The sequence below is a fragment of the Chamaea fasciata genome, unplaced genomic scaffold (genome assembly GCF_029207755.1).
Source record: "Chamaea fasciata isolate MVZ Bird 193981 ecotype frontalis unplaced genomic scaffold, bChaFas1.0.hap1 SCAF_18, whole genome shotgun sequence".
Taxonomy (NCBI): Eukaryota; Metazoa; Chordata; class Aves; order Passeriformes; family Sylviidae; genus Chamaea; species Chamaea fasciata.
In genome coordinates this window covers 11,748,753-11,773,683 of record NW_027094103.1, presented here as the reverse complement: position 1 = coordinate 11,773,683, position 24,931 = coordinate 11,748,753, and the positions used below count along the sequence as shown (strand labels likewise).

At 44.6% G+C, this 24,931-nt stretch overlaps 1 long non-coding RNA gene across 2 annotated transcripts; it reads left to right on the top strand.

Moving 5' to 3' along the window:
• The first annotated feature begins 716 nt into the window (after window positions 1-716).
• On the top strand, window positions 717-24,124 carry LOC136298951 (uncharacterized). 2 transcript variants are annotated; one of them, XR_010723424.1, is made up of 4 exons: window positions 717-857; window positions 10,914-10,989; window positions 20,417-20,480; window positions 23,775-24,124. It is a non-coding gene; the product is annotated as an uncharacterized lncRNA (long non-coding RNA). The 2 variants fall into 2 exon arrangements; XR_010723423.1 differs by lacking the exon at window positions 23,775-24,124 and adding an exon at window positions 21,313-21,347.
• Window positions 24,125-24,931: the final 807 nt, after the last annotated feature.

The following is a 24,931-nucleotide window of genomic DNA, read 5'->3' as shown; positions in this document are numbered from 1 at the left end:
GGGATGGAAGAAGTTTCTTCTGTGGTAACCAATGCCACAATTGGGGAGGATGCCTGAGAGACTCGTTTCTTTCACAGGCAAGTGCCTGATACCTTTTCCCACACTTATTTGACCGTTTAACCCCAAGGAAAACATATTGTTTCTTTGCACCAGGCTTTGTTATTTTCACTTTCCCAAAGGATGCAGCCAACATCAGCATGATGTTGTGAGAATTTGGAAGCAGAACTGCTTGCTTGTGCATAAGGGGACAGTTTCCTTGTGACACCAACAGAATCAAAACTGCAAAGTTTCTATTTTGGAGCCACCCCTGATGGCAGTAAAAAATGTCTTTTCCAAGTCTTTCATTTATTGAAGCACAGAAACCAGCAGTGTAGGAACTTGCTTTCCATGGCTCACAGCAAAGGCAGGGTTGGAGGATTGTTGTGGATCAGTTCTCAGACACAGCTGTGCTGAGACTCCAGGAGGTTCTGCTTTTGGAGACCCAGGTCACTGTCATGAACGGTGCAGCCTTGGAAATCCAGCTGACCAAAGCATTTTGCTACTCAGCCATCAGGAAACCCATTTTGAAGGTGCTGTGGCACATCTCTTTGGTCTTCTACGTGTCTAATGGGCCTCTCTTGCTGATTTTTTTGCACAAACAGGAACTGCTGCCTCACACTGGATCTGTCTCCCATAAATGCAGTGTCTGCCCAGCAACATCCTGCCCTGAAGGAGAGAAGTTCCCAGACCCTGCCAAGTATCAACATCAAGAACATGTCCCACGGAGGCAAGGCCACACAGCAGCTTCCATGTGTCAGCATTCCTACTGAGTCCTTCCAACAGGCAGCCTGAATTCAGCTGCTCACACACACAGTTAGGTAAGCTAATATTCAAATAAAACCTTTGGAAAATTCACCTTTATGTACCTCTCCTTGGCACTATCTTAGCCTTTCCTGGGTCGGTGTGGGACTATTGCCTCTCTTTGCTTCTAGACCTTTTATTTTTCCCTTTGCCAACCTAATTATGAGTGTCCCAGCTGAGAGACTTTTCCATTTCCTTCATTTGCTAGGCAACCAAATGTCTGTACATTTCCATAGGGGTCTGTAAACATCTCACGGTACATTCTTCTAATTAGAAAACAATGTCTGTGGTTGTGTTTACATTGCTATGCTTATTAAGAAGAAACTGCTGGGCTGGTTTTGTGTTATGTGCAACCTGAGATTGTACATTTGTGTGCTGTTCAGAGGAGTATTTAATTGGTTTTTAAGAAATGTATCTTGGGGGTTTCTTGGTTTCTGAATCAACATAGACAGAAAGTTTACAGCTAGTTTTTGTATGAAATTACAGATCACACGTTTCTGTGAACCTTCCCTAAGTTTATTCAACTCAAAAAATGCAAGTTGAGTTAAGGAGGAAAAACTGCATGGCTGCAGCAATGAGCCATCTCCCTGGGAGGCCCTCCCTGTGGTCAGGCACTAAATTTTGGGGCAGTTGAGCAGAACTAGTAACAAATATCTCAAGGTTACTATCTGTACAAAGGGGAATCACAGGTTTCCCACACTTCTAGGATGATTCATAGTATTCTAGAAACATACAGCAGGAACCCATGAGTTCATCAATTCTGATTCTCCGTATAATACAGGCTGTAGTAATCAAAATCAAATAGAAATTAATGCCCTGTGAACTGAATATGTGTTTGAGAAAAGAGTCCAGTCTGTGTCAGAGGTTTCCAGTAGTGAAGAGTCGATTGCTACCTAGTAAATTGTTCCCTTTATTAGAAATGTTCACTTTATTGCTACTCTAGGTTCTCACTTCAAACCCCAGACACCAAATCTTTTTTGTCTGCCAGAATGAAAAGTCTTGGGTCATTTGTTCTCCTCATATTTCTGCTTCAACAGAATATATCACTCTGTAACAAGAAGAAATTGAAGTACTGGATGCTTCTGCTTGAAACTTACTTTGTAACCTTTCAATTCAATTCTTGGCTCTTTCCTGGACCTTTTCCAGTCCATCCATGTGAGTGGTGAACTCAAGCACTGTGTGCTCCCAAATGCATCAGTACCAAGTGCAAGTCTGGGGGAATTGCTCTTTGTTACTGATGATGTTAAAACACCAAGTCACAAGAATGTAGCTTGGAAAGACCATTTGTGGAGACCTGCTCACCATCCCTTGCCTTTACAGAGTGAGGCAAATATTAACTCCCTTTGACAATCTGGGCCTGGCCTCGTTCTTTACAAGCCACCCTCCCAAACGGCCAAAGGCTGCAGTGTGGAGGATCACAGCTCCCTAGAAGTCCCCAGTGGGAGTCACTACAGGCACAGCCACACAGTGCTGTGCCCCTCTGCCTGCTTGTGGCAGAAAGAGCCCAATTAAATGCTAACCCTTAAGCAAATAGTGCCCTGACCTCCCAGTTAGCAGAGCAGCCCTTCTTGCTTATTTTATTCCCGGCATTTGAACTGCAGCACATTCCAGTTGGGTAAAAAGGCTTCGCTGTCTGGAGCATGCCGGAGTCAGGTGGTGAGCATACCAAGAGCCAGACAGGATACTGAGCTTCCTGTGAGAGTAAACACTGAAAGTCATGCAAAGCATCTTTCATTCTGGCTGGGCCTCAACAGCCAGTACAGCCGCTGGAAAGGAGGGGACTTCACAGAGACAGAGAGATTATTCTCTTCTGGCTTAGAGGCTACCTGGACTTTTAATCACATTTGAAACCCTGTATGTTTAAAGGCTGCTCACTTTGTTGGCAGAATGCACACCCAAATTTCCCCCCATCTGCTGGGAGCTTGCAGCCTCACTCAGGCATCTGCTGTGCAGGAGCACAACCAGAGTGGATGCTCTGCACCTCCTTAGTTTACATCTAAGACAACACCATGGGATAACTGAAGGAGCTCTTGGACTTACCCCAAGTCTGTTCTAACATAAACTAAGGGAGAAATATTCTGCTGAAGAGCAGTTCAGATTTGCCCTAAATAATTGCACCTCTGGACAGTCTCCCTTAAGGGCTCTGAGCATTGTTACTACCAGGAGAGGGGCACTGGATTTGTCCTGGTTTTAAAGAAAGAGAGTGTCTAAAAGTTTCATCGAGCTTCATAAAGAGAAGAGGCAGAGTTCTTTGGCAGAAACTCACTGATCTATTAAGTCCTCCTCAGCATTCACATGAAAAGCTAGATTCCTCCCCAAAACTTCATGGAAACCATTTGTTAGGCATTCAAGACACCTTCCCATGTGGTGTGGTTGTTGACATCTGAACAGAGCGGAACAGATGTTGATGGCATCCTCATTGTTGCATTTTAGAAGCTGCAGCACTCACAGTCTCAAGGCCAGAGTGAATTCCAGACTGTCATAGTGAGGATGAGCCCAGGAAAGCCATTGGGATCACAGTAGCCAGCAGGTTCTGCAACAGATGGTTCTAACCTTTCATCATAATGTTCAGGTGTTCTATTTTATGCTATTTTGGAGCCTCCCACTGGAGTGGGCTGGAAGGAAATCAAGCCCTGTCTAGGCTTATGTTTGAGCTGTGTTTCAAGAAATCCTTTCATTTCCATAAACAAGTGCAGTTGGAAATCTGGCCCTTGACTCTTGTCTGTCTTTATTCTCCATCTGTAAATAGAAATGGCAGCATAGTCTGGCTCGCAAGGATATCTGAGGACAGAAATATCACCACCATGCAGGAGCAGCTCAGTTAAAACAAGTCACAAAAGCCCATGAATCCCAGTATCCACAGCCAGGTCCCAACAGGATTTTTTCATCACCTTGTGGAAGGAACATTTCAGTTTTCTGACAATCAATAAAAATGAGATTCTAGTCTTCAAAAAGCTTTGCCTTTCATACTGATATCCACAAAGTTCATGGTGTTCAAACAGATTTTCCCAAGCTGGTCTATTAGATGTGTTTTCGTAATGGAGAATTCAATATTTTCATTTTTGCTTGCAGAACTGTCTCTACATCAAACTTTGTTTTGATTTTTATAGACTCAAACTCTATTTTTAGGGTTATGTTATTCATTGAGGCTTAAAGCCAGCAGAGTCATCTTGGTAAGTCAGACTTTATGGCTATTTTCATGAGATCAGATGTAACATCAGTCCAGGCTTTTGGAAGGCAACTGCTTTTAAAGCTGCCAGTTAATTTGTGAGAAGACACTGCAAGGATATTCTCTTCCTATTGTGCATTTCTTCCCTAAGAAAACTAAAGTGTGTTCTAATACTTTAATGCCTGGGAGGGTTTTCATCTCTCTTCCCTCTTGTCTAGCGACATTTTAACTAAAGAACCAGATATGGTACCTTTTCAACAGAAGAGACAACAGTTTGAAAACACTGTGATTTTATTTCTTTTTAGTCTTTCCAGCTGATCTATTGATCTGTACTTCAACAATTGCTTTATTTATTGACCATGCAGTATTTCTAAAGTATTTTACTGCTTCTACAGCATAAGCAGAGATCTTTGGAGAGAAGAAGGCCTGGTGGGAATGTTTTGAGGGTTGTGTCCTGCAGTGTTCTCTGTCTACTGAGGTTTCCATCATAAATCCTGGCGATATGATTCCATTTCCTGGAAACGTTCTCTTGCAGATTCCGAATTTTTTCACCAACATCAGTTGTCTGCAGTATCCCAGTGAGAAGGGTGTTAACATGGTAGTTTCAGCATGGGGAAACGAGGTGCTGGGGGGAGGCTCTGTCACAGAGTCTGTAGGGCATCAGTAACGAACATGGATTTCCCTGAAATGATCCCTCCAGGGAGAAGCAATCACAAATGGGTTGGTTCTTAGATTCTGGGTTGTTTTCTTTTGCAATACTGTTTTCCAGGATCTCCCACCTTTTTTCCCCAGGCAGTAGGCTTGCAGTGGTGGTCCCAAACTTCTCTATGAGATACCTGTGAGTTAGGAGACTTGGCACGCACCCCTGTGAAACACCAACTGCTGGAACACACCCTCCTCCCTGATTTATTATCTTGGCAAGCCCCTCACTTTGCATATCTGACCATTCCTTGCCGGTCTTTTCATTCTCCATTTGCCCTAATGTTCTTTCTGTGCTAAGTTGAGCTGAAGATCTGGAGAAGAAATTCATAGCGGTGTGTGATTAGCTGTGCCAGAAGCAATTGTTATGGCCTGCAGTGGGTTCTGACATCTGTTCCAAAAAGCAAAGCTGTTTTTCCTTCAGAATCTCTCACATTACTCCAAACAGCCACATCCTTTCAAAACATGCTCCTGTGCTGTTCATACTCTCCTCTGGAAACCACTGAAATCCATTCTTTGCCTGTTGAAGGACAAATAAGGCATGTAATCAAGAATTTGTAGAAACAGTGATAAATGCTCAACAGCTTCTGCATCTTATTCACTTGATGCTTAATTGAATAAACCCCAAATTTCTAATTGCAAAAACTAACAGACTGGGTGCTTTAGAACATTCTTATAAATTACAGTGCTGCTATAGCACAGATTTATATAAATGTTTCTTCAATGCTCAAAAGAACCCTTACCTGTCCTGAACTGGAACATGTGAAATTAATCTATTCCAATTCCTTTTGCATTATTCTCTTCCCAAGCTGGAAAGCCAACTTATCTGCATCTGATCAAGTGCCAATAATGATAGTCTGTAAGCAAAAACTTACCCAAATTCCTGGCGTGTTTTAGTTTCAAGATAACCAAGTACAGATTTCCAGGGTGTTTCTGTAACTGATTTTGGATTTGGTGTATATTTATAGAACACTTCTCTCATACGAGAGAAGAGAGGGTGATTCAGAGTTTGGTTTTGCACCTGAATTACTGGTGTTGGCATTTACTTCCCAGTCATTTTCCTTCAGCTACGGGAAGATTATTGATAGGCTTGACAGGGACTGGACAAACATTTTACCTGGATACCAGGACATTTTACGCCTTGGGATTTTTGCTGTTCAGTTCCGCCTTTCCCACGGTGCCCTGGATTCAGTTTGGCTGGGTGCTGTGTGCTACATGTCTTTGAGAGAGTGAATCACCAACCCCTTGAAGTCTCCAGCTAAGCCAGCAGAAGGCACAGCTGTTTATACTTTTATCTTGCTGTTTTCTTTTGCTTTGGGGTCAATCTTAAAATGAAATTTGCCTTGAGAAGCAGAGGGTAATGTGGGAGCCTTTCTGGTTCTGCACTTACTGTAATAGGTACAATCATTCACATTTTGCCCAAAACTCAGTGAAATGGCTGAATATTTTCTAGACAGCTGCCATGTCTAATCACATTTATTTGTGTTTAAATTTTGACGTATGGTTCCCATTTCTGGAAAGCCTTCATGCTATTTAATGGATACAACATTATTTTAAAGTTGTGGACACAAGCAGAAACACTGCTTGACATTAGACTGACTTTGAAACAAGGTAACCCTATTTAGAGTTAATTATGACCCCTTGAGGGAACCTGGCATAAAAGCCCTGAGAATATTTACAAAATTGGGATGTTAGTCCAAGGAACATTTATTGGGCTTGAAATAAGCCCACATCCTTTTCTTTTTTTCTTTTCTCTCTCTGTTTTTGGTGTCAGTTTGAGAGGTACAAGTATAATTGAATTGGCAAAGCGCTCTCTCTGACATTGATTTTTACAACAACTTTACCTTTTAGGCAAAGTCACACATATTATTGATTTGAAAATTCATTGTGAATGTTTTGACGTCTGGTTTCTGTCTTCTCTGGGGAAGAGAAAGAACAACACACAAAGCAGTACAGTGTAAGGTACAGGTCAGGAGCAGAACAGTACATGCAACATTTTCCTGTTTTCAAACCCAACATTTGGCTGTATGACTTTCCAGAGTTTGTTGTTCCTCTTGACTTATTTCTCTCTGCATCTGTGACAGTTATGACAGGGGCACAAGCTATCTCTAGATTCATTTATGTGTCTGCCCATGCCCACAGAGAGCTCCACTCTTCAGATGTCAGAAAACTCTCTTAAGAGGCAGAAAAATAGCAAGACGTTTTTGGAAAATATTCCCTTCCTTTTGGTTTTAATTAGTGGTGCTCAATTACACGAAGGCATTATGATCATATGAACAGAAAGACCCCACTGACTCTTTTGAGGGGTCTTGCACCAGAGGAAACCACATCTACAGGGCAGGCACATTTCCCTAGAGACTGAGAATACTCAGCTGCTGGAGATGCATTTACACTTTGTCGTTCTTAAGTGTTTGTTGTCTCTGCTGCCATATTTCCCCTCTGGTTTTTTTTCCAGGCAATGCTAAATGTCACGGGACAGATGCTGTTTAGGTAGGCATTAGGATATGGCTCGCCTGAATGCTATTCAGTAATTCCTGAATTTGAATCATTCATTTTCTGAAGTAACACCTCCCTCTGCAGTGAATCACTTGTGACTCTTACCCTTGTGCCTGGGACCCCAGGATTGACCAGCTCATGCACTCTGCATCCTACGCAGGCTTCCCTGAGTAGCACAGCCCTGTCTCACGTTCCCACTGCCCCCCTGCTCACATTTGTGGTGTTTCAGAGCTGTGTTATGTTGCACGGGCAGCCAAGGGACAGTGCAATCAGAATGAGTCTTTGTGCACTGGGGAGGTATGACATCCTGAGATAATTTCTCCAGTACAGAGCAAGAATTGATCAGCACATGTGGATCCTGGAACTGAAGGGGACATCTGGGCTTGAAGAAATCCCTTCGGGCTGTGCATGTGCAAAGGCAATGCCATGCTACCTCCAGGCCTCGCAGAGCCCACACTGTGTGCTGGGTTTATACATATATCCTGAGTTTATTCACGTTCTGGAAAGCTGCCCCAGGAATGTCTACAATCTGGCATGTAGCATATTACAGCTGCATTGCTGAAAGAACCCTCCAGCCGGCAAATCCCAGCCCGTTCCTGCACAAAGGCTCCTCTCTGTAGCTGCAAGCTCAGCTGGGGCATGGCCTCCCATGTGCAGATGTTTGCTCACCCTGTGTCTCCGTCCCAGCAAGGGCTGTGGGACTGTGGCTGTGTGCACCCCACCTGCATCACCTGCAGCATCCTTTGGGGTGAAGGGAAGACCCAGCAGATGGATAATTCCTTCACACACTCCATGGGGATCCTTTCCTCTACTCCTTAGACTCACTTGGGAAGTAGTTGACCTGGTACCCAGTACACAAAGCAGAACAAAGCCAAACCACATTTCCTTGGTGACTCTTTGCAAGTGACCTGCCTCAGCTGTAGTGTCCATAAGAAGTACAGAGGAAAACAACAGAACATGGCCTGAGAAGAAACAGAGGAAAACTGAGCAATGTGGCCTCCCTAATTCACACATCTAGCCAGATGTCCAGAGCTAAACTAAGTCCAGAGGGCTCCAGTGTTGATTTTTTTTTAAAGCTGAACAGCTCTTCTCGTTAGAGATCAAGGTAATTAATTGCCTTAGCAAGGAATGGCATGTACTGCACCACATTGCTTGCAGAAGTTGCTGATGCCCAGAAGCAAAGATAATACTGCATTCCCTCTATCCTATTCTCAGGGTGGAGCCCTGAGAATTCACATCAGTAACAACCCATTAGATCTCAACACAGTTTCCAAGAAATGCGGCTAAAACAGCATTTCTTTGGAGGTAACAAAAATAAATGTGGCTCAAAAGAAAGCAATTTACCTAGGAAACTGAGAGCTCCAAACATCAGCATATCTCAGCTTTCCTGGGATTTTTTTTTTTTTATTTTTATTCTGCATTTCTAAATGGCATGGATTCAGTCCCCGTAGATGGGCCGTGACGGCGCACATCTGGTTTTATGGTTAAGGAAATAGCTGATTGAATCGATACGCTCGGCACAGCTGACTGGAGTAAATAAAAGAGGGTTTGAAGGCAGCCTTGTTTTCCCCTGGATGGATGAGCCCATGTTCAGTGCTGTTAGAATTGCCCTGGAGTCCGTGAAGTGACACAAGGGGCGAAGAGCTGTCAGTGTATTTCTTATGAAATGAGCGTGCTTGCTCTCTGCCCATCATAACTTTGGTTTTGTGAGAACACAGCTGTCAGTCACTTTCTGCCCAAATTGCCACAGTCATCAAGAGGGGGAGGAGGCAGAACGGGCCAAGAAAGTGGGACTGACCCGTGAGGTAAATGGTTTCCATCACTGGATTCTGTGATCACACCTAATGATTCTGTGTGGAGTAATTGTCAAACATGAGCTTCTTTGTTCTCACAAGCCCATGGGAAGGGATGGGGGAAATTGTAGGAGAAATCTGTGTCCAGAAGGGTAGCAGAGGGAGGCAGTGGGGGTTCAAACCTGGCAGCAAATCCTGGCTCAGTGTAAATGAACTGCAAAACTCTGGTGGAGCCCCAGGGTTTTGGAGGCCACGGGCTCATGTTTCTCTGTTTCAACCTTTTGGGCACAATATAACTGTAAAAGCACTGGAACAAAAAATCTCAGTCACCTTTTGCAGCAATGGGGCAGCCAGAGAATAGCACCTGAAGAGTTTGTGAGGGTGCACGATGGACCAGACCTCTCTGGATGATCTCCTGGGTGGGCAAAGGCTACAAGCACCAGTTTACAGCTCCTTGTCTGCCAGATGTGTATGATTCCCACAAAGCAACTGGCTGGCTGTAACCATTCCAAGAACTTACCTTTAACCTGATAATTGGGGGTAAGACACAGATCTTTTACGAATACCTCAGTTTTATTTGTTGCCTTTGTTCTCCTTGTGTAGACCATACACAGAGTCTTTCAGGCCCCTGTTTTCTCTCGAAGCCCATATTGATCACAGCTGGGAAGTTACCATCCTAGGAATGGCTTTTCCCAGGCAGTAGGAAAGTTATTTTCCTTAGGCACCTCATTGTCACTTCATATTCTGGGGAACTACTTCAGAGCGGGATCTGTTAGCTTTATGACAAATCCCTTTATTTACATGGAGGGATGGCAGTTTGGGGTTTATCCTTCTAAAACATTGCAAGGAACAAGCCTGCAAACAAAAATACTGCTGCGGGATTCATTCTGAGCTATCCCCAGGGCTGTTTATCTCCCAGCCCTCCCTGCTGCAGCCCAGATCTCTTCCTACAGATGCAAATTGCACCTTGGGCTTTATCTTCTGTCCTTTCTGCAGCCAGATCACCCTCTCACTATGAAACCCAAGCAGAGGCAAAGTAGGTGGTTTGTTTCTAATACCTGGAAGCTGTTGGTGCTCTGTTGCACCAACAGAGCACAGATGGGGTTCATTTACCTGAATTTGACCTCTCAAGAGGGGGCCTCTTGACTCCCCTCTCCTGGGTAATTCTGGTGCAAAGCTGGGGGTGCTCTCCCAACCCAGGTAGGGCACCTCTGGCTTCTTTGTGTGCATAATTAAACCCCACTTACAAAGAGAACGTGAAGAAATACGGACACAGCTGGGTTTGGATGTGCAGTATGTCTCTAGTTTCTGCCATGAGGAGTTTTTGCACTTCACTTAAAGTCTGACAGAGAAAGTGTCACCTGCCTGCCAGAGGCAGCCATGCTCCACCAAGGGCTTGTGTCCTGCAGGTGTGGGGCAAAACTGTCCTTGTGAGCTGAGCTCCTGCCTGGAAGGTACTTGGCTGCGTGTTCTTTGTTTGAAAATGGGTTTGAAGGGGAGTCTCTTCTTAGGTGTCAGTTTTAAGGACTCTAAGTAATAGCTGAAGTGTTGCTGAGTGTTTAGGGGGTGATGGAGGCTACCTGGAGGCCCAGTAGAAGAGGAGTTGGTGTCCTATGGGCTCTGGTAGGAGTCTCACTGGAACCTGTGCTCCTTGGTACTTACCCAGCTGGGCAGGATCTCTCAGCTCTGCCAGCCCTGAAGACGACTTATCCAGACCTTATCTCAGGGACTATGAGAGAAGCAATTCATGATTAAAGGGCATTAAAAACTCCAGAAATAATAGAGCCAACATGAGAAGATGAGCCTGAGCAATGAGTTGCCGGTCCTCTCTGAGGAGTCAGGACTGTATGGAAATGTGCAGATTGCTGTAAGAAGACTGAGTTGATGCCATTTAGTAATACCTTCTTCTCCTTTAGCAGGGAACTTGGCTCTGGACAGAGACACGGAGGAGATGTCTGACAGATTTACGCCATGGAGAGCAGCACTTGCTTGGTGAGTGACCTTGGCAAAGGAGGGGTGGTCACTGTTCTCACTGTGGCTGCTTTGGGGACATTAGTTTTGATCTCCTTCTATGTCCTGCCTGCTACTAAGCTTTCCCTCTGCACCTCTGCCCAGAGTGTTTGGCCCAGCATTGAGAGAATGTGTCTGCTCTTAATGGAAATGGTGTTTCTGAGTGACATGGAAGGAGTTTTCCAAACTCTGCTAGTATTTCAGTCCGTGATCTGGAGCAAAACGGGCTGCCCTGCTGTACTTCGATTGATTGCTCCTGAATAAAGTGGACTCTTAATGCCTGTCCACAGGGGCGTTAAGAAATGTAAAAAGTATTTGTAAATTAAAATGCCTGAATGAAAGGCTCTGGTATGTGTAATCATAGAATATCACATTAAGTAGGAAGGCAAATGTCAGGGGAGTTCCTGGCATTCCATGGAGCCTTGCTTGTCTCGCATAAATAGATTTAATAAGCTCTGCTAGAATTGAAGACAGGTTACATTTAAGCATATTTATTTAAATTTACATAAGTATACATCAAAGAGAAGATAATGCAGGTTCTCGGTTACTTCAGTCTAGTTTTTGATAGTTAATACTTCATCCCTTCCAGCATATCATAAAGTTCCTTTTCATGGTCTCAGAAGAGCATAAGGAATTGAGTGAAAGGTGCTGAGCTTGTTACTCTGTGTGACTGTCTGGGGGTTCAGAGCTCTGTCTGTGTTTCACTGGTTTCCTCATGTTCTTGTTATGCCTAACTCTCCAGTACCCTGAGAAAGATAAATGACAAAGCCCATCAGAAGGGTGATCCATGATTTAGCCTTTCCATTCAGGACTAAGCAGGGACCTGGTGAAGGCAGAGGAAACTGCTGCTTTGGGAACAGGTGATCACTCAGTGGTCAGTGCAGGGGTGACCCCTTTAGCTGTATTTCATGCTCTTGGTGTGTGTGGGAGCAGAAGGTGTGTGCTGTGTAATCAGGGAGCTGGGAGTTACTAATGAGCAGGAGATGAGGTGGGTTCCTGGTGTCCCAGGGAAGCTGCGTGCCAAAGGGACCCTGGAGCACAGGTACCTGTCTGAACACTGTCCCCAGCAGCAGGAGGCTCAGTCCAGCAGCCTGTCCTGCTTGCTGAGTGCTGTGTAAAAAACACTTGCGTGTTGGTATTTCTGTCAGAAAAAGATAAATTGGTGTCTCTCTTTCTCACTGTAAATATCCAGAGGCCAATAATTTAATCTTCCCTTGCCTCAGCTCCCCAGCTACTAAAATGGGGCTGCTCATCCTGCTCCACTCTACTTACACAAAGCTTTATCCCCACTGACAGTGAGTATTATGCTCCAAGAACCAACCCTTAACACAGCCAGCTTGTATATCTTGGGTGACCTGGTCCCATCCAAAAAGCCAAGAAGAGCCCTTGGCAATCACAGCTGGAACTTAAAGGCCAGTCTGTGGTCAGAAACAAGAGCGTGTTTTGTTCATACACAGCCAACTCTGCCAGCTGTTTCCACACTTTAGCAAGTGTTTCCTATTCAAACAGAAAATGGCTGATGGGAACTGAACCAGATACAGCCATTCCAGCTAACAGCAAAGAGTTACACCCACGGAGGAGTTGAAAAAGATGTTAGATGTCTCCAATGCAGTATTTACCAAATTTCCAGATGTTTGGAATCCCTTAAGTCATCCAACAGGCCTTTGCAAGGCGATGTGACTCTTGAGTATCATGGCTCTCCTGAAACAGCATTAAAGTGAACTAATTTTAGCCTTGAATTATGAGATTTTTCTCTAACAGAAGGTGTCCCCGAGGACACGAGGGTAGATTTTTATTTCCAAAACGTTGCCTTTGTATATTTTAAACGGATCATCTGGATGAAGTTCTAATGGCTGGTTCAGACTGTCTGATTTATAGCAACAGCTGTTCACCTTTGTAAATGGGGAGATTCTTGGAGATACAGAACGCATTTATGAACCTGATACTCCACACCAAGGGTCAGGTTTTCTTGCCTCGTTTTTGCACAGGTGTAAATCCAGATAGGCTCCTGTGAAGTCAATGAAATTGTTCCATGAAAGGCGTGAAAATCAGAGCTGCAGGAAATGGCAGAGCAGTTATTTCTTTCTCCAGTAGGCTGAATTTTAGAACCCATAGCAATTGGAGGTGATTAAGGTTGAGAAATGTACCTAAGGAGTGATAGGGTGTTGCTGCTGAGTGACTGGGGAAAATGCAGATTCTTGCATATGCCTGGGGAGCCATTTCTTCTTATGGCTAAAAAGGATGGCAATCAGAGAGCCCAAAATTAGGAAGTAAAAAATGAAAGAATAATGAGTGGGGAGATACCTTGGACTTTTAAATATTTTAATCCCTATATTTCAAAAGGTAAGATTCCTACTGCTTGAAACTTCCTGCAAAAAAATTTCTTTGATTTTCAGTGTTGAAATCTGGAAAAATAATTGACCACTCTGGGTTTAAAAAAAAAAAAAAAAAAGCAAACCCAACTGCTTTCAGACAGCTGTATCAATATATTTTTTCATCTTCAGATATTTTTATTATTTTATCTACACTTTGCCAGAAAAATAAAAAGCTTCAGAATTTCCCATGACATTTTCATGTTTTGACTGACTTTTGAGTTTTGCTTGAAAATTTGTAACTCTTAGAAAAAGAAAAGTTAAGTTCCTTCAGACAGTATAGAAGCTCTAGCTCAAGTTTATCCTTGAGGACTTGCTTATGCTTTCTTAGGTGTCACTGGAGCATTAGCATCCAAATCAAGGCCATATAACTTTATTATTACCAAACCTGCTATATTTCACACATTTGCACTCTCTTTACCTCCAGCTACTCAATCCATCTCTGTGTCTCCATATACTACTCTTAGAGCTGCGCTGTTGATGCCAGCTCTGATGTAAAATGCCACAATGATTAAGTATCCTCCATAACCCACTAAATGGAATAAATAACATTATTAATTCAGTATGCAATTGTCTGGCTTACAACACTGAGCTTAATATTTAATACAGCGTAATGGAGCTGATTTCCAGCTACTAGATGCCCTCCCTTAACTTGCCTCTCCAGTCATCACTATTTGCTTAAAATATTGTTCCAGCTGTAGTGCAGCAGGAAAATTCCTCAGTAAAACTGAGGCAGAAATGAGACATGAGAAACTGTTTTGTGTTCCTGGGGGAAGCTCCCAGGGCTCCAGCCCTGTCAGGAGTACAGGCGTGGGCCATGGTGACATGTCAAAATTGTGGTACCCCAGCCCTGCTCCTGAGTGCACATAAAGTGTTGTTTCCCATTTGGATCATGGTGGCCATGTGGTCCTGGAGGAGAAACAAGAACAAAAGGTGCCTGAGCTCCGCTGACATTAGTGTAGGTCCCAAAGGATCTGCTCGAGGTAGTGCTGTTCCTTTGGATGGATGTTTGTTTGGCAGAGTTATAATGTGCAATCAAAGAATGGAGTTGAATCAAAGACCTGGGACTCTTCCCAAAATAAAATCAATGGGAAGAATTCACCCTGGTATCTTTTAAGCAGTCTGGATACAAAGCAAATTGTTCGGAGCTGGATACTGCCTGCCAAAATCTGCAGCTTTATTCATCTGAAATATTCCAGCGTAGGAAAAGGCAATTCAGGACTATTCTCTGCTTTGTCTGGTTTAGATCTCAAACTCCCAAGGGCTGCCTTGCAATTCCTGACACTGGGGCCTTAATGCTGGTCCAGATCATCCAGTGCAGGAATAATGAAGTGAGCTCCTCGCAGTAATTTGGTCTTGCTCTGTAGGTCTGGGCGATAGGCAGTCATTTTAAGACCTCAGAGATTTGGCTTCCAGAATACCTGATGATGGAGTTTTATAGCCAGTTTTACTGCTGCTGAGTTGTTGTTAGCAGAGAACTAATCTGAATGCATGAATATGTGGAAAACACAGTTTATATCACCTGGCAAATTTATGCTTCAGCTTCTCATCCAATGCAGTGCTAGAAACAGGATGATTTGTAGGATCTCCATGGCCAATCACAAGAATTTCTTTGGAAAGGTTCAAAATTCCATCTAAAATCAGAGTGGAGGGGTTTTAAAATGCTAGGGGTTTATTTTCAGAGTTGACCTGAATTTGCACAGAGCTAGCAATGCAATGGCAAAATCCAGCTGGAAGTCTAATTGGGAAGAGAACAGAGAAAGCTTCTCAAGGGGATTTTTTTTTTCCTTGAAAACAGACAAAGAATTAGATGTCATTGCTTCAAATATCTAATGAACAAAGGAGGAAAACATGAACCTGGGAGCTGGCAAGACAGCCAGGTCAAGTATCTGCTGGCATTAATATGATCCAAACCACTGGCCCTATTACAAAAAGGATTTTGCCACTGGTTATTCTGGGACCAGGCTGTGATGTGAGAATTCTCCTGTGTCAAAACATGGCTGAACTGACTTTCAGTGCTGGACATCCATGTCTTTGCTCTCAATTTATTCGTAACAACGTTCCACTGGAGCTTTGTTCTTTGATAAAGGTATTTTAAATGTCTTAGGTAAAGTTCTCTATGCAGAGAAGGGAAATTTGAGATGTTTAGTTCTTCCGTATTTCCTTATATTTATCACAGAAGATGCCAGAGAGTTGGTAGTTTGGTACCAGGAGGATGATCCAACCTGAAGTCCTAAAAAATCTGTAACTTCAGTGGGATTTTTTTATGGAGGATCCCTGATTAGAACACTCAGGCTACTTCAGATTAGCCCTTGGTTGTAATGCAAATACGCAGAGAAGTTGCCAGGAGGATAGAAGTGCCACTTCCTTGGAAGACCTTTTTCCTTTCTGCTTAAGGATTTCTAAACATAAAACACTGTGCCCTAATTGCTTACAAATTACTGGGTTACCACAAATGCTTGCACGGGAGGTGTCATGAGATGCTGGTGGCTTGTTGTTGTTGTTGTTGTTATGATAACAAAGTGCATGTTCACAGCCACATCCTCTCCATAAAGGGATGTAACACTCAGAAAACTCTTACATTTCCAGTTGTGCCAGAGACTCTGGGTTTTGCTGCCGTATCCACCACGTATCTTAACAGTGCCATTCTCTCAGAAATAGCTTTTTCTTGCTGATCTCCAAACCCCCAAGGAAACCCTACTCTGCAGCCAGGACTAAGGGGTACAGAAATCCATCAGGATTTCAATGCAGGGCGTACCTGGGAAACATGAGCGTGATGCAGTGTTCCCTGTGCCTGGCTTGTTCCTTGTACGGCCAAACTGAACTCTGTTAAAAGTACTATCCATCACTACCAGCAGCTTTCCTCTACTCTTCTCATGTGCCCCCTCCACTGCTGTCTGTGTTTGTAGCCCCAAAATGCAGCCAAGGGCCAGAATTGTTCCACAATGTGTTCCACAGTGTGTTCAAGCATTGCTGTGGATGAGAGATGGTAGAGTGGTGCCACTGTTTTTCCAAGTATTGAGAACTTTTCAGCAAGCTCTGTCTGGTCACTGTGGCAAGGTCAAAGCATTGGCGAAGACAAACTCAAGGATGTCTTGCACCATTTCTCAGAGTCTGTGGTTGGTTGGTTGGTTGGTTGTCTTTTAAAGTGTCAGCTCTTCCTGCAGGATGGAAACAACAAGGTTTTGTCTAGGAAAGATCCAAATGCCTTTTCATTTTGACCCTTGTGAAACCTTTTGAAATCGTCCAGATGAAAAACAGAGAACTCCCCAGGCTTGAGCATGTGTATTTGTTGGTACTTCACAACTGCTGAGGGCTAAAAAGCACGAGGAAGTCCAGGGATCTGTGCTGGTAGGGTGCAATGGTAGATGAAGATGCAGCAGCATGTTGCTTTGAGTCCTCCCCTACTGCCCTCCAAAAGAAGTTCAATGGCAAATTTGTCTTCCAAGCCACAAATGAGAAAATGCAGTGCTTCATATTTCCTGTACTTCACAGCAAGTTTACTGTAGTTGATCAGGTTAATTCATCTTGGCTCTGCTTCTTAGAATGCTCTCTGGTATTTATTCTCAGAGGAAAAGCCACCTGTTTTTCCAATCTGCTGCAATATCTACATTTTAAAGAGGGGAATATTGTATGGAGTCCTGCTCCTGTTCTGAATTGCCTCCCTGTATTGGGATGACAGTTTTGCCACATCCCAGTCAGTCTTTTATAGGTGCAGAAACTGCAAAGAAAGTCCCTGGAGTGGCAATTTGGTGAGAGTTCATGTACCATTAGGGCTGCATTATAGGGCGTTTCTACACTGCTTTTGTCAGCAGTCACACTGATCTCCACTGAAAGCCGAGCAAGGGAACATTCCAGGCAAGCTGGGCTGAAGGAGCTTTTTGTACCTGCAAGGCTGAGGGAAGCAGTGGATGAACTGGATCTGAGTTTGCGCTTTAAAGATTTCCCCACATAATGAAAGCTTTCAGGTCTGCTCAGAGGGCAGGGCACTGCACCACTGGATTTGCTCCTAATACATCCTGGCTTAGTTCTTTTGAAGGACAGCAAGGGAAGTAACTTTGGGTGTCTCTTGGAGCACCTCTAGGACACGTGGTGCTCCTTATCTCCGTGAAAGCAGGAGGTTGTCTGCTTAACAACCTGTGCATGTGACAGGGCAATTACACTGGCCTGTGGCACTACTGGGTTCTTTTATGAGCCACAGGAATGAGGAGCTCTGTGCCATGCAGGTCGCTGGGGTGCAGTTGGTTGTGTCAGAGCCTATCTCAAATAACAGCAAGAACAGATGACATTCCACTGGAAACTCCTTTATAAAGAAATATTTTGGATTCCAGATGTTTGGGATTTTTCTGCATATTTGTAAAGTTAAAATGTTCCTTTAGGACTTGGTCTGCGCAATTATCCATACAAGGTTTTTGCTTTTAAACTGTACTCGGTTATTTGTGAATGTTGTTTGCTGTCCACACTGGAGCCTGGAAGTCCTTGCTGGTGACAGGAAGAATTGAACTTGCAATGATTCAATCTTGCAGTGTGCTGGTAGCAGTTTAAGTGATTTGTGTACTCCTATTAACCAGGTGACAGAGCCAGTATTTCTCTTCCCCCACCTTCCATTTCAATCATAGCTTATTGCAGTGAAAAACTTGCTTGTTTTGTCCCTGAGAAGGCTGGGGGAAAAGGTTTGTGTTTCTGCTTGCCTAATTGGGAAAAGGGATTTTATGTGGCTCCCTGCACTTGCTGCCCTTATTACACGAATTATTCCTCTGTAGATTTGAGAGCATCCTCTAAGCAGTGAGTCATAAGGCACAGCAGACTTCCCTGGAGAGGCAGATGCAGACAGCCTTATCCAGAGCATCAGCTGTGCCTTTCTTCTCTTTCCACAGACAAAGCAAAGGCCCAAGGGGGCATCCTGCCTCTCTGCAAGCACGGAGCTTTGTCTTTTAAGATCAACTACCTAAGGACATATCTGTTTTTCAATCTGTTTGGATGAGATTTTGTTTCTTTCCGCAGACCCTGCCCATTTCTGCCTTAAAACCATCACTGTTACTCCACTGCATGACTTAAGACTTTACTGTCCATTTCAGGAGATACTTCTCTGTCTCCTTTGCCTGTCTAAAATACCAATGCACAACTTCTCCCCATGGTTGCTGTGACTTTGGCCTAGTGGTCTTTCAAGAGATGCATAGTACAGAGTCTGAGGGCTGGAGAAATTTGAGCAATATCAGAACTCAGATATCCTTTCTCTTGGTTTAGCACATTTGCCAGTGTACAGCAGCCAGACATGGTTTCTCCCTGCCCACAGACCCAGAGCATCAGCACAAACAGCTCAGTAAATCCCATTCCATGGACAGGATTTAAAAAGTGTTCTTAATGCCATTGGAAATTGGCCCTGCATGTGTCCAGAAGGGGAAGGTTCTGGCTGGATCACACATTCAGCCCCTGGCTTTGCTCATTTGCACTGGCTTCTGCTCACACTGATGGGCTTGAAAAGCGCCCCAGTCCTCACTCCCCCAGAGCCCTTCTCTTGTGCTGGGCAGACAGGAGGGTCAGGAGAGACTGGTTCCTTTGAGGGCGAGAGCTGGAGTGCAAAATGAGCAGCCCACAACCCCCAACTGGCAGGACTTCATTCAGGAACACTTCTCTCTCCACAGGGGCTGGTCTGCTCTCTTTATCCACCCTCGGACATGATCCTATATCCAGGCACTTAAGAAGAAGAAAAAAGCAGCAAAACTGAAAGCTGCTATTTTTAAATTCTGCCCTTGGCTCTTTGCAGCAGTCTGCTTCCCTCCCTGTGATTCAGTGTTCTTTTGAAAACTAGGCACCAGGGCCCTGTGGTTTCCTGGTACTTGGAACATAAAATCTCCTAATTCTTCTCTCACAGCAAGCTTCAGAGGCCAGGGAGTGATTGATATTTTCTATCGCTTCATTAATAGTCACGGCACAGTAGTTTCCTAATCTGTTTTTGCACTGCTTTTTGTTTTGAATAATTTGTCTTTCAAATTTCCTCAGCCCTCCATGTCACACAAAGCGACTGCTGTTTGCTCCCCTCCTGGAGCAAACTGGTGGGGAGAGACCTCTCAACCCAGACTGCTGGGTTGAGACCCTCAGGAGCTGGGAAGTGGTGGGTCCTGCCTCAAGGAGCTTCCCCGTGTTTGTTTTAATAAGTTTGGCAGATATCCTGAGGATGTGTCCCAGAGTGATCAAAATCATTAGGAAAGGAGAATTCAGCCTAATTCCTGAGTCTCTGTTCACCTCCATCACTGTGCACAGTGAGAAAGTTTGTGCCATAATCCATTTCCCCAGCTTCATGGCCAACCTTGGATCTCTCCTTCTTCAAATTGGACCTGCTTTGGAGTCCTCAACAAAGGCAACCCACCCACCCCACAGAGGTCAACAGAGGTCAATTGTCTGTTTGGCAATCAGCATGGAGAATCTGTAGTGTCTGAACTGTTTTTCCATACTTGTTACATACCTCCACCTATCAATTCTAGTCTAGGGAATTACAAGTTTAAAACCTGGATATTAGACCTACTTCTGTCGTGAATAAGGTGCTCAGGGCACAGGAACTAAGCAAATCCCTGGCAGAGAAGGAAAACCTGGGATATCTCCTGCTGACCATGCCCATCCCCACCATATCTTCAGGGATGAAGGCAGAAAATGCAGTGGGACCCCTTCGCATCCACAGAGGAGATGGGGAAAAACAGGATCGGGGCCAGTTGTTGTGAGCCAGCTCCTCACTACCACAGTGCCTTGTAACACCTGGAAGCTTTACCTGTAAATGAGCTGCTGTCCCAGATGAAACAATGCACTGTGCAGCTGAGACTCTGGCATGACTGCAGTAATCCTGAATTCGCTATAAATTGCTTTTTCATTCAACCCAACTTGGAAAAAGGCAAGTCAGGCTGGAGTCTAAACACCCCAAGAGTCTGTATTTGCTTTGTTCCAGCACACTCTGCTCTCATGTGATTTAAAACAATGTGTCTTTGTGCTTATCTTCTGGGCTTGGCAAGGCAGGTTTTACCTCTGAGTTTTTGTCTCAACAGGAGAAATTGCTGTCTAACAGATCCTTTGTGGACTTCCGACCAAAACCGTCCAGTGCAACACATGGTAAGTCGTTCAATGTTTTATAAACTCAGACCCTCAACTATAGCTATTTATGGTGGAAACTGGCATATCAATAGTTTCTTTTTGGTTACAAGAGTAATGAATTCTGGCTTATGTTTTTATGACATCTCAGTTTGGGTTTCTCCAACCCTTCCTTAGATTATAATGCCTTTGACTTTACATTTGTTCCTTCTGGTGCCTGCCACAGCAGCTTAGCACTGTGGTGTGTCAGCAAAGGAAGAATCTCAGCCACATTCCCCTTGCTCCAAAACACACAGGCCCTTATTACTTATATTAAAGGGGGAGGTTTGTGCCCTGATGTGACACGTGGCAACAGCGTGTGAGGACGTGGCTTTGGATGATCCTGTTACTGCACTGATGTATCCATTCTTAGTCATGTCCTCCTCTGAAGCAAAAAAAGGGGTGAGACAGTGGATAAATGAGTGTGGCTTGTGGGGTGGCTTTGTTAAGTTCTCTCGGTCTAGCCATCAGCACTTGAGTGATGCCTGCAGTGGAGAATAGGTGGGATTTATTGCAACCTCAGCACGTGGGAGGGACACACTGTACAGTGGTGGAGAGAAACTGTGCTGGCAACCTCTGGGCTAGAGCAGGACTGGGTTTGCTGCACCAGCACATTTCCATCGCTGCAGCTCTGCAGATTTCAGCCTGTGATGTTGCTCTGTGCTCGGTGGTTGTACCACCACTTAGGGCACTTGTGTGCCCTAATTCCAGTACGGGATTAGGAGGTTAAACCTTTTATATAGTTGTTTGTATCATATGAATTTCTTCTGTGTATCTGCTTCTGGTATTCAAAAATGGTTCTCATGCGTTGCAGGGGTCACCTGGAAATTGGGTTGACTGTGTGAAAGGTGAAATGGTACCTGTGATGGGACACTGACCTGAGGAGGTGCTTCCAAGCCTCTTTAGGAAGAGAACTCCTGAGTTTGCATTGACCAAGGAGGTCCCAGGCACGTGCAGTACTCAGAGTTGGGAAAGGGGGATATTCTGGCATGAAGTTGCTGTTAACCCATGGCCTTCATGTTCCCTGTTGGATTTGCTGTTTTGCACTTGGGATAAACCCCTCCCCTCTAACTAGCAGATTCCTGCATTTCTGAGTTCTGCCTAGTAGCAGAATTGGACTGAGCAAAATACCACAGGAAAGATGATGCTGAAAGAAGTATTTATTAACTCTATTACCAGATGCAGAATGGTAGGCAGCATATCCAGCCCAGACATATCTAACCAAATTTAACTGAAGGTCATGAATCAGCAGAGGTCCAGCAGGGATTTTCTGACTACATGCCCAACAGATGTGCTCTTGCCTGACCGTATCCTATCTCAAATGTACATGTTGCCTTACTGAACTCAGCATTTTTCTCCTCCAATCACCCCTATTGAAATTCAGCAAGGTGCTAAGAAGCCAAGAGCTTATGGTTTCTAAGAGAATGAGGAGTTTTAAAAGTTTCAACTTGGGAAAGTCTGAATCTTGAGAGACCAAGCTTTTCAGCAAGTATTTTCCACCTGAAAGTTTGTGTCGTGCAGTACCTGGGGATGGTTCTGCCAAGTCACCGTGGGCATGCAGCACCGAGGTCTTTGGTCCAAAGTCTCCTGGAAGTGCATGGCAGTTTGCCCAAGAACAGGGATGGGCAGTTCCTCTCTCTTTCAATTTCCAAAGGTAGCAAGCGTAACCAACATGACAAGTTAAAGAACATGTCACATCCCACTGCTCTGTGTGCATGCTTATCCCTAATGATGTGCTTTTAAGGATCTTGGATAAGAACCAAAAGGAGAGCTTTGAAAATTCACTCACACAGAATAATTGCATTTAACCTATGCTGTCAGTTCACACCGTATCATCTTCAAGAATAATAAATAAGCAGTCAGCATTCTTCCAGTAACCTCTCACTATTCAGTACCAGGAGGTGAGGGGACATGTGCCTCCCCAGACATCAGCTACGCCCTGGGGGTGGTGGGAGGGCTTCGTTTGGGTTTTACACTTGACGGTAGCAGTGGGGGGATGAAGTTAAAATGCAATCATTCTGAGTCAAACGGTAAGGCCTAGGAAAACAGATGTGGGATGTGTGCCATGAGCCAAGATCAACTTCACAAAACTCTAAAGATTACTTCTACAAAAACTGGAGGGGGGGTGTGGAATTATCCAGTCAGGGTTGTGATGGATGGGGGCAAGGAAATAGCCCAGGAAAGTCAAACAACAGAATCTGCAGCACAAAAATGTTAAGTTTATGGTGGTGTTATTTTGTCATAGGTAGGAAATTCTTTCAATAGGATATGAAGGGTATTAATTAGTATCTTCTTCTGACATAAAATGGGGGAACAGAGGCTTTTATTTCTCTGAACTGCTCCTGCACTATCTCAAGAGCAAAACTGCCTTTCTCTTTAAAATCCCGAGCATATAGGGCTAATCAAAGTACAACACTTTAGGACCACTGAGCTCACCCCAAGTATTGCAAACCAACTGGGCACTAGATTGTATTTACCTGGTTTGCTTCTGGCCTTGCTTCTGCATCCGGGTTGTTTCTAATGGTGCTGCTCTGCATCAGGCGTCTCACTGTATCGGGTCTTACAGCTCTGTGGAAGAGTGGCCATGCAGACAAAGCCCTTCCCAGCTCAGCTGTGGGCACAGTTCTGCCTGCTGCATCTTGTTCAGGGTGAGAGGAGGAGAGATTCCTGTGCATCCCTAAGCCCTGTGCTCCTGGGGCTCCAGGCAAGAGGCTCAGAATGAGTTTTGTTTGCTCTCTGTGAGCTCTTCCCCTGCAGCCTAGAAATCCTTTGGACTTGACTGCAGGCTGTAAAACTGGCTGGGGGGACACTGACTTCTAGTTGTTTGTCTCCAGAGGTAAACCACTGTTCATACAGTCCTAGCCTCCAGCTCTTAGGATGAAATTCCCTTTCTGTGCCAAAAAAGCAGGAGCTCCAGCCTGCAGAAAGCTCATTTGCCATGGTTGTCCTGTGGGCTTATTTTCCTCCACAGTAGCACCAGTGTCTGGCTGGAAACCATGGCAGATGAGGCTCAGCAGGCTCAGTAAAACCCTCACCAGAATGCAAGACAAAAGAGCTGCATCTCTAATGGGCAGGCTCATATCTCCCTCTGAGGAGAACCATTACAAAAATATTTCCCAGATTATTTGGCTGGGCATTTCACAAAACTATCCAGTTTCATGATGCTAATTTTCCCATTGTCTAGACAGTTGCAAATCCAGACAGCATTATCAGTGTGAACCTACTGCATGCATGCAGACACACAAAAGTCCATTTCTCTGCCCGTGGCTTTTACAGGTATGCTCTTGCTCATGGTGGTAACCTTCTGAATTGCTCCTAAGTGCCTGGACAAATCCCATAGGGATCCCATTCCTCCTGCAAGGCTGGCATTTAGTTCAAGCAACACTGAACTATGTGGATGCTCTGAAGGTTGGACTGGAGAGAGGATCTGGCCCCTCACTGCCTACGTACATCTGCAAGAAAAATAAACTATGCTCAAGGTTGGACAGTGCTGTGAGCCAAGCCAGGACATCCCTCCTTGGGACAATCTCCTGCCACAGTTGTGTTCTAAGGATGAAAATGTTCTTTTGTGGCTTGCATGCTGGAAGTGCTCATGGAAAGACATTCTGGGGCTGTAGACATGTAGATGAGGACCTGCCAGTCTTTCCTGACAATAAAAAGGTCTGTGAGCATTTGTTCCCTCTGTCTGGCTTCAAGGTGCCAGCCCACGTTTTAAGTCAGGCTACAGCACCTTCCCCAGACTTTGGCATAATCAGGATTTATAGCTCCTCTGTAATGCCAAGGGGCAAAAAGCACAGTAGGAGCATGGGCTGTATTTACAAATAACTTCTGAATGAAGATGCTTGGCCAGCAGCAGCATTTCTTGTTGTTTCTCTTCTCTAACTTGCTAAATTCTTCGCCTTCTTCCCAGGGCCTCTTACATATGTGCATGGTTTTCCTGGCCCACTGAAGTGAGGTAGCCCCTGGCTGCTCTCCCTGCCTCTGTCCACATTTCTGTGGAAAGCCCATGTGAAATATGAAGGGCTTGCCTGCAGCACCCTTCCAGCTTTTCTGGAAGGTGCAGGGACTCACCCTGTCCTCGTGGAATGTGAATTTTGCCAAGCAGTTCTTGACTGTGTGTAAGTTTACCAGAGTGACTGAGGCAACAATTTGTTCTACTAATGAGAGTCCAGGACTTGCAGTGTCTGAACAGCAATGACTTTGGTCTTTCCCTGGTGAGGCCTCCACCCAGGCTGGGTGATTTGTTTCCAGGAGCCACTACGGGCTCCTAAAGGTGAACAAAAGGGAAGGAACTGAAATAACCACAATGTAGTGGTTTCATCTTCTGACTCACAGGTATCTGTTACCAGAGCCTGGGAGGTGCAGGCAGAGGGAACCCGATGGGATCTGAGCAGCGCTGAGATAATGTCCCAGACAGCCAGTCCGTGCAGGAG